General features: G+C 39.3%; 1 protein-coding gene across 1 annotated transcript in view; it reads left to right on the top strand.

The window, feature by feature from the left end:
• Positions 1-338: 338 nt before the first annotated feature.
• The window catches only part of LOC126252752 (uncharacterized), a 318,238-nt gene continuing 304,956 nt past the window's right edge, over positions 339-13,620 (top strand). Inside the window, exon 1 of the mRNA XM_049953660.1 lies at positions 339-426. The gene's annotated coding sequence lies outside the window, so the exon portion shown is untranslated. The remainder of the gene's footprint in view (positions 427-13,620) is intronic.

The following is a 13,620-nucleotide window of genomic DNA, read 5'->3' as shown; positions in this document are numbered from 1 at the left end:
GACCGTGGAATCATATGAACGTTCACTGCCTAGGCCACAACTATTTAGGCGCCAGATATTCCCCAGAAGTACGATATTTTTTTATCCTCAGCGTAGCTTTGCCCAAACGCTTCCGCAGGTGGGTGCTTTGGGTGACGAGCGCCTTGCCACTGGGGGGAGGTAACCAGAGGCTGCGCCTAGAACGACACCGGGCAGGCGCGTGCGCCCCCGCTGACCCGCTAGCAGGGTTGCCGCGGCGGTCGTGGGCGAGCCCCGCGCATGCGCACTGCGGAGCACGTGCGTGGCGTCGTGTTTAAATACCGGCGCTGCGGGGTGCGCGCACGCCACTGTCACCTCACCGCCGACGCCGCTGTCCGACCCCGACGCCCGAGCAGACGCAGCCAACGACGTCGACGTCACACCGTAGCACGCAGCTCCACCTCACCGGTCAGTAGCACCTACAGTTGATCACCATGTAATTCCGTCACGTCCCCCCAGATGTGGAAGACCTTTTCTTCGGAGAAGTAATTTTGCAAAGGCACCTGTCCGACACCTGACTAACACTCCAGCCCAAACCCAATAATTTTCTTAGAGTAATACTAAAATTTATTAGCGATTTAATTTTCCTGCTTGGCCTCTGATTTAAATCTCTGTGTGCGTTTTAAGATTATGACAGAACATAAGAATAATAGCGGAGTTATTTAATATTGTGAATTTTCACCAAAATTTGGCAATGATGATTTCAGATGTCCCCTATGACGATACATGAGTTTTAAATGACTCTTTTTTTAATTCAGTCCTGCGCTTCTTTACCTGTTGTGAAAAATTAACTGGGATGTAGATATTATAAAAAAAAATTTTGGCATAATTTATACCAGCAATACGAGTAGATCATGAATACCACCCAAAAGCTAAATGCAACTCTACATAATGATGTCACTGGAAGGTCAAAGAAGTGTCTAATCGCTGAAGACTGTAAAAAACGCTCTTTTCATCACTGAGGCATTGCATTCCTACATTTAACAGTCTAACGACTGCTACTGCTTTCTTCACTTTGTTCGTATTACATGTATGTCGTGATAGACTCTCCTATTAGTACCGCGTCTCGAGTTACAAACATCGACGAAATACTTTCTGATTTCTCTATAGAATTTGTTTGTTATATTTACGAAATCGACTTCAGTAAATATTTCCTTTCTTAGAAATACTGAAGGAGAACACATACACGTAATGATTCTGAATATTCTATACTGCGAGGGAGCCGTTATCAGAAACGTTACATTAATCTTGTATTGTATGTTACCACAAATGAGTTTCAGGTTATGTAACATATACTGAAGCCCGAAATACGTATTGCACAGTAAAAGTCTGCTGACATCAACACACGAACGTCCTCATCCAACTAATCGTCATTCTTTAACGTTGGTCGACAGCAAGTGCTTTAGCCTACTGTGTGTTTTGGACGGAAATCTCGATTGACCTGCAAAATAGGTCTATGTGTGGAGCAGTAAGAGTCAGGTTCTCCAAAACGACCTCCATACCACACACGGAAGCAACAAATAGGCCGCTTCTTTGAATCAGGAAATTGTATACGTGTTTGAAACATAAGCTGAAATTCATTTTCCCCCACTCTCACCTGTCTCTTGCTACATCGAATCAAAATATTATAAAAATGTCAAATACATGAGAAGTATGGTTCACAAAGCTTTCTTCGTGAACGATCCATTTCTTGTTGTCAACAACAGAAGCAATGCGAGCACAGTGCGTAATTTGCAATGCTCCTCCTTCAGCGAATATTAATTCTTCTATTGATACGTTGCTAAACTCTTCATATAAGAGAGACTAAAGCATGTAGTTTCCTCGCTAAAACCCAGCGGATACACTCATCTGATATTCTGAAATCCGATTACATTCAGAAAGCAATTTTTTCTAATTATTTCATTATTTTTGAAGGTATCTGTTTATTGAAATATCGATGGAAACTCACACGTCGGATAGGTACGCTTCTTACCATCACATTCGTTTCCTGATCCGTTTGGAGGTGCGAATATATTGCTCCTATGAGAAAGTATCAAATGCACTTGAGATTACTCCTTGTGGTGTAGCTATAGAAAGTTTTGTTCCATTTGCTGAGTTCCACGACGCAAATTCTCTACTTACCAAAATTTGTCCCACATAGCAGTAAACCACTCAACTTACGCTGAGAGATTAAATATACCTGTTTGCTCAGGAGGAACTCAAAGCAACTAGAAACTTCTCTTTCGAATGCAGTGTTCCTACAACATGACAGTCTCTATTAGGTTCTAATAGCATCCTAGTACGTAGTTTTAGCTCATGATTCTGATTTATCGAACTATCCGTTACACTTCTCAATAATTATCATAAGCAAATATCTCTCATCAATGTAAAGTTGTAAAATATAGTAAATCATTCTAGGTCTCAAAAATATAATTTTGTGTAAAAAAATTGTATCTTGGAGTCTTTGTGATCACTATTTTAAGAATGTATTTATTCATCGTCGTCTAACAACACCAATTTCAGTTGTTTAGCAATGCATTTTCGGATCAGACCTTTCCTTCTACTACGAGAGTAATACATATATTCAATGTGTATGACGTATCTTACCAAACAAGTAATATTGAAAACATATTTAAAGATACTGACATGAATAAATACTGTGTTAATATATAGTTCACGTTTATTACAACTTTCTTTTCCATTACATAGCTGATGTCCTCATAAATGAATATTTTATAACATTTTTCAACAAAATCTTCACATTACACTATGTTACCCCCTTTGTTGAAACTCAGCCTCTCTAGTGCTACGGAGCAGACGTTTACTTATTCTCATCCCACGTCACTTGTTCTCTGTGAAGGTCTTTAAGCCTGAGAAGTGCTGCCCTATAGTGTTGTCTCGTGTAAGCAATATTGTCGCTTCAGCATCATGTTTGGTGTAGTTTTTAAAATCTTTTTATTTAAGTTAGAACAGGATGTTTATTATACACTCGAATAACTATGCGGATTATTTTTGCGATTACAGGTAATCGTTTGCTTAGCGAAGCGCCTTCAGATTGGCAAGGAAAAATTAAAATAAAATACTAGTACAGTAATCGTTTTGCCATGGAGTAATTTCAGAACGAGCATTGCAATCTTATCGTTTCGAATAAAAACAGGTGACACGTCTCATTTAGAACTATAATTAATATCCTGAAAACATTTCACCCGCTCTATTGTAATGACTGTGATGTGATTCGTACGCCACACACCCCTCAGAACGGAGTATGAAACCATGTATTTTATTTTCTTATTTTTTTATTTTGCTCGTCTGGTTACGCAGTACTGAATTTAGGCGCAGATCTCCATGGTCATGGAATGACTCAGTTTATGAACATCATAAAGGTTAATAATAGACAAAGTTTCCACGAAATCCCATGGAGATAACAATTTGCTCATTATATACTAGCAATGAAACGCAGAAATGAGCTAATTTTTTTCCAGAAACTCCGCAATAGAATAGGAATGAGCCATGAGGAAATTATTCACGTTAGACTTGAAAGTGCCTGGATTACTGTTAAGATGAAACTTCCTGGCAGATTAAAACTGTGTGCCGGACCGAGACACGAACTCGGGACCTTTGCCTTTCGCGGGCAAGTGCTCTACCGATTGAGCTACCCAAGCACGACTCAGGCCTCGTCCTAACAGCTTTACTTCTGCCAGTACCTCGTCTCCTACCTTCCAAACTTTACAGAAGCTCTTCTGCGAACCTTCTCTCCTTTCTTTCAGGAGTGCTAGTTCTGCCAGGTTCGCAGGAGAGCTTCTGTAAAGTTTGGAAGGTAGGAGACGAGGTACTGGCAGAAGTAAAACTGTTATGACAGGGCGTGAGTCGTGCTTGGGTAGCTCAGTCGGTAGAGCACTTGCCCGCGAAAGGCAAAGGTCCCGAGTTCGAGTCTCGGTCCGGCACACAGTTTTAATCTGCCAGGAAGTTTCACGTCAGCGCACACATTCCGCTGCAGAATGAAAATCTCATACTGCTAAGATGTTTTAGTTCATGTGGTAGCTTACTGAAAATGGTTGCAGCAGAATACTGCACGTCTTTCTGTACGATAGTCGAGAAGGTGTGATCCAATTAGAGATTCGATTCCCGCCTAGTATTAATTGAGTGAAACCAGCTAATTCTTGGGAATACGCTCATATTGATAACAATAAACGCTACTAAAGCAAATATGTATTGCGAGCCCAATGTCAGGATTCCTCAACTCCTGAACAGGAGTCGAGAGGAGGTTCGCAACGTTACATCACACATTGCTCTAACTACCCATTTCTCAGCCAAAAACTTTGACTATGTTGTACTGAACATTCTTCAATACCAAGCTAGTGTCATCAGCAAACAGAAATATTTTAGAATCACCTGTCATACCAGAAGGCACATCATTTATCTACATGGTGACTCAGCTGCCCCTCCCACTGTCGTTTTACGCAACCCGAAATGTTATAAGTGGCCTTCACAAACCATGCACAAGATTTTTATATTCTCTCGCTCGCTATACGCGAACTATTAGTCTTACAGAAAAAATGAACAGGACCTTTTTGTAGGAGTGTATTTAAATTTTAAACTGGCATACATTTCCGCCAGAGACCGTAGTTTTCGAATAATTCAAGAAAAACTCGCAAAATCGATCTTCTTCAAACGCACCCCCACTCCCACACTCAGCTCGCACCGGGCAGGATTTCTAGTATGTTGTTCATGGTACTCCCTCCTACCGCTGAACAAATATTGCGACTGCATGAATTATTTCCCACATTCGACCTTTTTTTTATCTGCATTGACTGGCCTTACTGCTCCAAAGGCTTTGTCGAGCACTTACAAATTGTAAAATTGACGTTTGTATTAATTTTACTTAACATTTTTGTGAATTTTAACAGGGTAAAATCAATAATTATTTATTTAGTTGTATTAATTTTACTGAACATTTATGTGAGTTTTAACAGGATAAAATAAATAATTATTTATTTACTTGTATTTGTCAAGCCCTCTGCCTACGAAACTACTGTGTCTGTAAGGGTTACGTTTGTGTCAAATTGTCAACGTAATTAGTTTTAGCGCAACGTTTGCAAAATTCATTTTTCTTTCATTGTCCTCACAGGCACGTTTAAATTAATAATGTTAACGGAGTAGATGGCTTTGCTGGTAGCGTAGTAACCCAATCAATAGAAACCAAAAAGGTCGCTTATCGGGAATAGTTAGGGTAGTTGGAAATTTTTGTACAATGGTGGGGTGGGGGTGGGGGTTACCATTAACAACGTACTAGAAATTCGGACTGGTGAGGGATGAGTGGGGGGTGGAGATGCCTTTGAGGGTCACTCTCGTACGTTTTTCTTGAATAATTCGAAAATCGTCGCTTTCAGCGAAACGTACCCCAACAACAAATTTAACAACATTAAATTGCCTACAAAAAGGTCCTGCTCATAGCTTGCGCATAGTGCGTGGGTTATGAAGGTCAGGTATAACATTGTGGGTTGAATAAAACAACGGTGGTAGCGGCAGCTGAAACACTTGAAACTTGCCCTATGAATGTAAAGAATGACTGTGCTACTAAACTTCTACGTTATTTGATACTGAAAGAGCTGAGTAAAACTGAACGTACTCAGACAGTTTTCTCTTTATTTATACTGATCATTTCTAAACTGACACACAATATTTCAGCGCAATGCAATCTGACTTTTAATGAGCCCTACAAAAGAATAGCCCTGATTAATAATAACCTATCCTTCATGAATCACTTAACTCACCAAAATCTTCGTTACTCGAACAACTGCAATACTGCCAGCTAAATAAAAGATTTTAACTACCAAAGGCACTAACTACTGATAGGCATATAGTTTGCAAATGAAATGGTTCAAATGGCTCTGAGCACTATGGGACTCAACTGCTGTGGTCATCAGTCCCCTAGAACTTAGAACTACTTAAACCTAACTAACCTAAGGACATCACACACATCCATGCCCGAGGCAGGATTAGAACCTACGACCGTAGCAGTCGCACGGTTCCGGACTGCGCGCCTAGAACCGCGAGACCACCGCGTCCGGCTTGCAAATGAAAGATATTGATAGAGAACAAACAATGTATTTACCTTAATAATGATCAAAAGTCATTATATACATTAGTGACTTCCAGTTTGAGAAATTTCCTTTTTCTGACGGACACACGTCCAGATCGTCCGCTCAAAACTCTGGCATCTCTCTCCCCACATCCATCACTGCTGGCGGTTCCCCTCCAACTGCCCAACGCTACAGAGGGTTCACATCCAACAGCGAGTCCAACCAGCCACAGACTGCACACAGCGCAATCAGCGATTTTAATACAGGGCGCTACGTGGCGTCACTAACATAAAAACCTAAACAGCCTACTTACACACTCAGTACATATAAGAAACAGTAGTGGTCCCAGCACTGACTGCTGAGGCAACCTCCTGCTCGCACAACCCCCCCCCCTCCCCACCCCACTTAATCACACCCCAGTCAGACTCCACGTTATAGCCTTCCTCATTAAACGTGAGGAGGTGTAGAGTTACTTTATCGCAGATTATGGTATGTCAACATCGAGGGTTTTATCGACTGCAGCTACTCGTCATTGTGTGTCAGACTTGAAAAGCTTAGTGGTAGCCCGTATATCCTCAGCTATTATATCAGATACTCATTTCCTCTCGTTTCATGAAGTCTGGACTATCCTAGCAGAATGAGACATCGCTCCGCTGTTTTTGCGTCCAGAGAATGGAAAGAGCTAAGATAATGAAACTTGCTAGTAGATTAAAATTGGGTGCACTGCTAGGGCTCGAACCTTGAACCTAACTTTCGGTGGACAACGGTTTTACGAACTGACCCATCCAGACATGAGTTCAGGCTGTGAAACCGGGACCAGTTCAGCCAACAGTTCTGATTTGCCGTAAGTTTGAAACAGCGCACACTCCGCCAAAAAAATTAATATAGTCGTTCTAAAGTTCATATATTTTCTCTCGTCAGTTCGTCCGTTGTAGCATACATAGGACACTGAGGGTATTGGAGCAGATGAGAAGTTTCTCACACCTAGAAACAGCATGCGTCTCAGCTCAAAAGATTTCGCATTTGTTGGGAAGTTGAATGGTGAAGATGCGATCGAGAAAAATGATTGAAAAGCCAAGGAAATCACACTGATTTTACCATGTACGTGTATCGTAGTTGCATCTCAAGTCCGAAGACTGGTTCGAGGCAATTCTCCACGTTATTCCATCTTATCTTTACACGCCTGCTACACCCAGTAACTAGTTGAATCGGCTTACTGTTTTTAGTCCCTGGTCTCCCTGTACTGTTTTCGCCTATTCACCCCACATCCCTCCATTACCAAATTAAATATTCCTTGTGTCCAATAAATCTAACGCTTACTTTAATTTGTACTATAAATCGTTTTTCTCCTCTCTTCGACTCAGCATCTATACATTTGATACTCGATCTACACATCTAAGTATTCTTCTGCCCCTAACGTTTCGAAAGCTGCTATTCTCTCCTTGCACGTACTGCTAAATGCTTATGTTTAGCTTCCGAGTATACTCTCCAGACAAATACCTTCAGAAACAACTTCCTCTCGCTTAAATTTAACATATTTCTCTTTTCCAGGAAAGCTTTTCCGGCTGTTCGTAAGTGCCCATTTTACATCCTCTTTTCTTCTACCATCGTCACTTGTTTTGCTGCCCAAATAGAAAAATTCGTTTCTGTTTTCGAGTCCCTAAATTTGCTCTTACTTAGTTCTCTGACTTCCGCCACCCATTGTTTTACAGTTGTCGAGGTTCATCTTACAACCTCTTTTCAAGAAACTAACCATTCCATTCAACTGACCCTCGAAGACCTCTGTTGTACCTGGCAAAATAAATAAAGAAATATACTCGGAAATCTTTCAAGTTTTTGTTTATTCTTCTTGAACTCAAATTCATTTTATAAATTTATCTTTGATTTGAATTACTTCTTGCTCAGTGTGAATAACAGAGCACAGGCTGCAGCCTTCACTTACTTGTTTCTAAACAACTGCCTCCCTTACATGCCTTTCTGATTTCTGCAGTTTGATTTTTGTACAAGTTTTAGATAACTTTTCGTTCTTTGTGTTTTATCCTCAATAACTACAGGATTTCAAGTGCATATTCTATTAAACGCTGTCTATAACACTTTTGTACATCTACAATTTCTGTAAATGAGGCTTGCCATGCTTCAGCCTGTCTTATAAATCGTAGGGTACGTTCTGGCTCCCGTGTTCCTGCATTCCTCCCGTGCGAGTCTAATGCAATTAAACTGCGGTACTTATATAACAATATTACAAAAATACTAAATAAAAACTGGCATTCGATCAGTGCCAAGAGTAAAAAAACTGAGGTGAATGTTCGCCCTGGACTACAATATCAATATTCAACTTAATCCTAAAATGGAGTCTTTTATGCGACGACGTAAAAATTTACCATGCTGTTCCCTTTTGACGCTGCACTGTTTTGGGTCAGAGCATTATGTTCTGACGACTTTTCCAGTGAGTTTATTACATGCATGAAGTATGATTTCGAAAGCACTGCAAACCGCCCATTTACATCCGTCAACGTCTTCGTTCAAACATCTTCCATCCTCAGATTTCTTTATCTGTGTCAATAGGTGGCGTTAGGAGGGTGGAAAATCTTGTGAACGGGACGGATGTTCCATAATTAGTATTTCAAAGTCTTCGGTTGTCGCACTGCCAAATGGCGGATGTTCCCTACTTCGTATTTCAAAATCCGGAGTTGTCGCCCTGCAAAGCGCATTTGTAAGCAGGTGCGTTGTGCTGAAGAGAGATGATTTTTTCATCTGTTCGACGTCTAATCTTCTCCAGACGTATTATTTCATCCAATTAATCCAGCAGTAATATTCTCAAGTTACTGTCTTACCCTTAGAGTGGTGATCAATGAGACGTATCCCCCCTGAAGTCCTGGAACGTCAGACCAAAACCTTTCTGATATGAAATAGTCTTCAGCTAGTTTCGTTCCGGCTCATCTGCTTCCACTCACGACTTTGATTGTTTCTGGCGTCACGTGCTGGACCCATGTTTCAGACACAGTAATAAATCGGCCAACAAAATAGATCACAAATAGGAGGAAACCCCAAAAAGTAAGTTACACATGTCGTCCCACTCTAACACCACTGCGAAGCCAGAATAGCGCATTGTCAAAAGAGAGTACATGTTCCGAGTTTCTTGCAGCCTAATTCTTCTGCGGTACGGATACCAGATACATCGCAGTCTGGGAGTGAAACGTCATGGTACCTGGAAATGTACCCCGAAAACTGAAGTACGCAGGACAGTTTGATTCTCGTGTGGAGAAAAACGTCAAGGTGGACATATATTCACCGTGAAATTCTGACGACATATGGACTAAATGGTATGTCCTGTCGAGCAGTAGTGAGATTGTGTCATCAGTTTTTGATTGTGCTGGGCAACAGTCATACAATAATTTTTAAATGAACGCACCGCCATTTGACTGTATTGTTGTTTATTTAATTACGACCCAGGTTTCGGCCTTTAATGCCATTTTCAAGTGATTGAGTTTATGTCATTAACATGTGTGAGGTATTTAACATATTTGATATCCTGCAGTGTATGTTAATGACATAAACTCAATCACTTGAAAGTGGCACAAAAGGCCGAAACCTCGGTCGTATTTAAATAAACAACAATACAGTCAAATGGTGGTGTGTTCATTTAAAAAAAAAATTGTGCCATCAGTTTGACCCAGGCCGAACAGACGTGTGTGATGCTGATGGGGAAGGAAGGCCGTCGACATAAACGACAGACGACGATCTCTAGGCAGCCGAGAAAATGATTCGCAACAATAGCAGATTTTCCAGCGGTGAGGACATTTTCACTCTGCAGCGGAGTGTGCGCTGATATGAAACTTCCTGGCAAATTAAAACAGCATTCCGGACCGAGATTCGACCTCGCAGCCTTTGCCTTTCTCGGCAAGTGCTCTACCAACTGAGCTACCCAAGTGTAACTGACGACCGCTGCTCACAGTTTTACTTCCGCCAGAACCTCATCTCCTACCTTCCCAACATCACAGACGTTCTGCAGGTCGGAAGTCGTGCCTGGATAGCTCAGTCAGTAGAGAACTTGCCCGCGAAAGGCAAAGGTTACGGGTTTGAGTCCCGGACCGGCATGCAGTTTTAACCTGCTAGGAAGTCTTGTTCCGACCGTTGATTAAAGAGATTTGGTGACATTGTTGCAAAATAGTGTCACGTATCTGTGTCACAAGTGTAGTGCAGCATGCAATAGAAGTTAGTTCTTGTCTTCTTCGTTTTTCAGTCTCTTTTTTCCGCAGCTGCACATAATTATACAAGTTCTATAGGTTAATTACCGTCTTTTGGAATGAAAGTTTTATTAAAACCAGACTCTTCTCGCTTTATTCTAAAGCATATGCAGTGGTCAGATTTTTTGTTATTTACTGGTTTCTTCTTCTCTTTTTCTTCCAAGTGCTTGTGTCTGGTTCTTACAAACACTTCCACTAGACTTTCCTAGGAAAACAAAACACACGAAATGGCGAGAGGACATTGATACTTCAAAACACAGAAATGTGAATATGTTTAGTGTAGTGCAAGTGCTGTGTGCAAAAATAATTTTACCTCATTGGACATTAAAAGTCTATACACAAATATACCTATCAATGAGACGATGAATATAATGAAAGACAATTTACTACAACATAATGTTGTGACTAAGGATGAAATAATTGAAATTATAGAATTACTTGAATTTACCCTTAATTACAATTATTTCTCCTTTAATAATAAAATCTACTATCAAAAAGATAGCTTATCGATGGGTAATTCTTTAGCTGGCACAATAGCAGATATTTTTGTAAATTACATTGAAATAAATTTTTTAAAAATAATCCAGACATTGCAAACAAAATTTAGTGTTATAAACGGTTTGTAGATGATACTTTAATACTTTATAATGGTCCAAAAGATGAAATCGATAGGTTTACTACAAAATTGAACTCTGTACATCCAAAACTACAATTTACAGTTGAACATGAAAATCAAAAACGTATTTACCATCTGGACCTCGTTATATACCATAACAATGGCAAATATTGCTTCGCCATATACAGAAAACCTACAACTACTGATGTTATTATTAACGCTAGGTCATGTTATCCTGACAAAGATAAAGAAGCATTTTTTAACTCAATGATCTACCAGATATTAAAATTACCCCTTAGAGAAAATGAAATTAAAAAGAAACAACTATTCTAAAACAGACTGCGAAGACCAATTCTTTTGATACACGTCAAGTTGACATTATGTTTAATAAAATGCAACAATCTTTAAGTACACCACTAATAGGAGCTCATAAATACACAAAAAGACCTACATGGGGAACATATCAGATAGGATCAGTAATCTGTTTAAGAATTCTGAAATAACAATACCATTTGAAACTAACAATACTTCGCAAAATACATACATTAAGACATACTGTAGGTAATGATAACGGTAGATTTCTCAGATCAGGGTTTTACAAGATCCAATGTGGTGATTGTAGAAAAATATACATTGGCCAAACAGGCCAGAGCTTTACTACACGATACAAAGAACATACATCAGGTACCGCACGAGCAAAATCAGTCTTTGGCCATCACATAACCTTTAATATGCACACCGAAGGGATGGTACAACAGAATTTGCAAGCCCTTCATTGCGCTAATAACGGCTTATTATTAAATATTTTGGAGGAGATCGAGATATATGCCCATTATACAGATGAACCGTCAGTGCTTCTCAATGAACAGTTGGATTTTCGTGAAAAACATTTTTATGATCTCTTTGACGAAATTCTATGAACACATATGCACTCTTTTGTTCAGAAAATCATAGGACCCAGTTGTATCCATGGCAGAAATGTACCTTAGAACAGTATGTAAATATTAATATCACAGTTTTAAAGTTCCAACTAGAAATATTACGAAATATGACTACATTTTTAATAAATCAGTTTTATGACATTTTAAAAAAATCTATATAATATGATACCACTCTGCAGCTGATCATTCCATCATTACTTATATCTCCAATGCCAAATAAAGTTAATATAAGACAGACAGACAGAATCTGGCACAGATGTATACTTGCAGTCGAGTCACAAGTCACATATCGATATGATGCCGCAATGCCAAAGACCTCCACAACATCGCTGACTTTCAAACCATTTTGGTAGTACCACCTTAGGCCATGGAGGGCACATTGAGTATACATCGTCTGTACAGTTATTTTAAAGCTTTTAATTGATATTTTATACAATATTTAAGTAATTCCATGGTTGTAAAGAGATATTTTATACATAAATAATTTCATGTTATTGTTGTACTTTGTTTTTTTTACGTTTTTACGAATATGTGAACCCATTTTATACTGATTGGTTGACGTGAGGTGGAGGGAGAAGAGGTAGGCGGAGCATCTTAGTACTTAAGTGTATGCGCGTCACTTGCTGGCACCAGTTGACATCACAAGAAGTGAGAAGAGTGTTCCACCTATCATATTTGAAGGATGCCATGGGTATAACATGTCTTATTGTATTTTATCCGTATAACCATTTTGTCATATTTTATTGTCAATCTAGTACGGTTTCTATTACTTTCTAAATTAAATTACAGGTCTGATGATGGTCATGTGATATGACCGAAACCGGTCACCTATGGTCTTGTAACATACGTGGTGTGATCAAGACTGAATTTTAAAAAGAAACATCTATTGAAATTCTTTTTGGTATTAATAACCTTGCGCCTCTTCAAAGCCTCTTTTACCCATATATATTCTATTTTTTTATTTCCTCCACATAACTTTTATTTTCTGCCATCAGTCTTTCGAAGTACCTAAAATGATTTAATTATTCCAAAGTCCTTCCAACTATATTATAAAGAAATATTCATGTATGTTGATTGTCATCAATTTGGTATTCCCTATAGTACACATTCTTTTACCCCATTAGGCAACACTGCGTGATGATATGCACACCTAGTTATCTTTATCTTTTCTCCCATGACTTTGCCTCATGCTTTTCTAATGCTTTATTTGCTACTTTCTTAAGCATAAAAATTGAAAGGCGTTTGTGTGAAACAATAACTTCTCTAACACTTTTTCCAATGCCTGTCTCATGTTTCTACACTGCTGATCATTAACACCATTTTCTGTCTCGTATAAAGTTCCAAGATTCCTGTCTTTCCAGTCTACATCATCGTCTTTTAACGTTTTTGGGAGGATATATCAGTCCACTCCAAGAAATGCATTTTCCCAATTAACACAACTTATATACATATCCATGTTAACTTCTACAATCTTTGTCCTACCACTTTCAAATAGCCATCATCACGTTGTGTTCCTTTCCCTTTTCCGAATCCAGACATCCTACCCTATGTTTTCTTCAGTTTTTATTTCTAAGCTTCCGGGTCATAGACTACTCAGCTTCTGTTCTGAGGCTTATGCAATTAATTGTCGTGTAATCTTTGTATTTTGTGGCACTGTATTTATTTGGCAATGGAACTATAACTGTTTTTACTAGGTCTCCAAACTATTGACGAAGTTGATTAGTCTATATGTTTTG

This window comes from Schistocerca nitens, chromosome 4 (assembly GCF_023898315.1).
Source record: "Schistocerca nitens isolate TAMUIC-IGC-003100 chromosome 4, iqSchNite1.1, whole genome shotgun sequence".
Classification (NCBI taxonomy): Eukaryota; Metazoa; Arthropoda; class Insecta; order Orthoptera; family Acrididae; genus Schistocerca; species Schistocerca nitens.
Note: the sequence above shows the minus strand (reverse complement) of the source record. Positions and strands in the feature narration are given on the sequence as shown.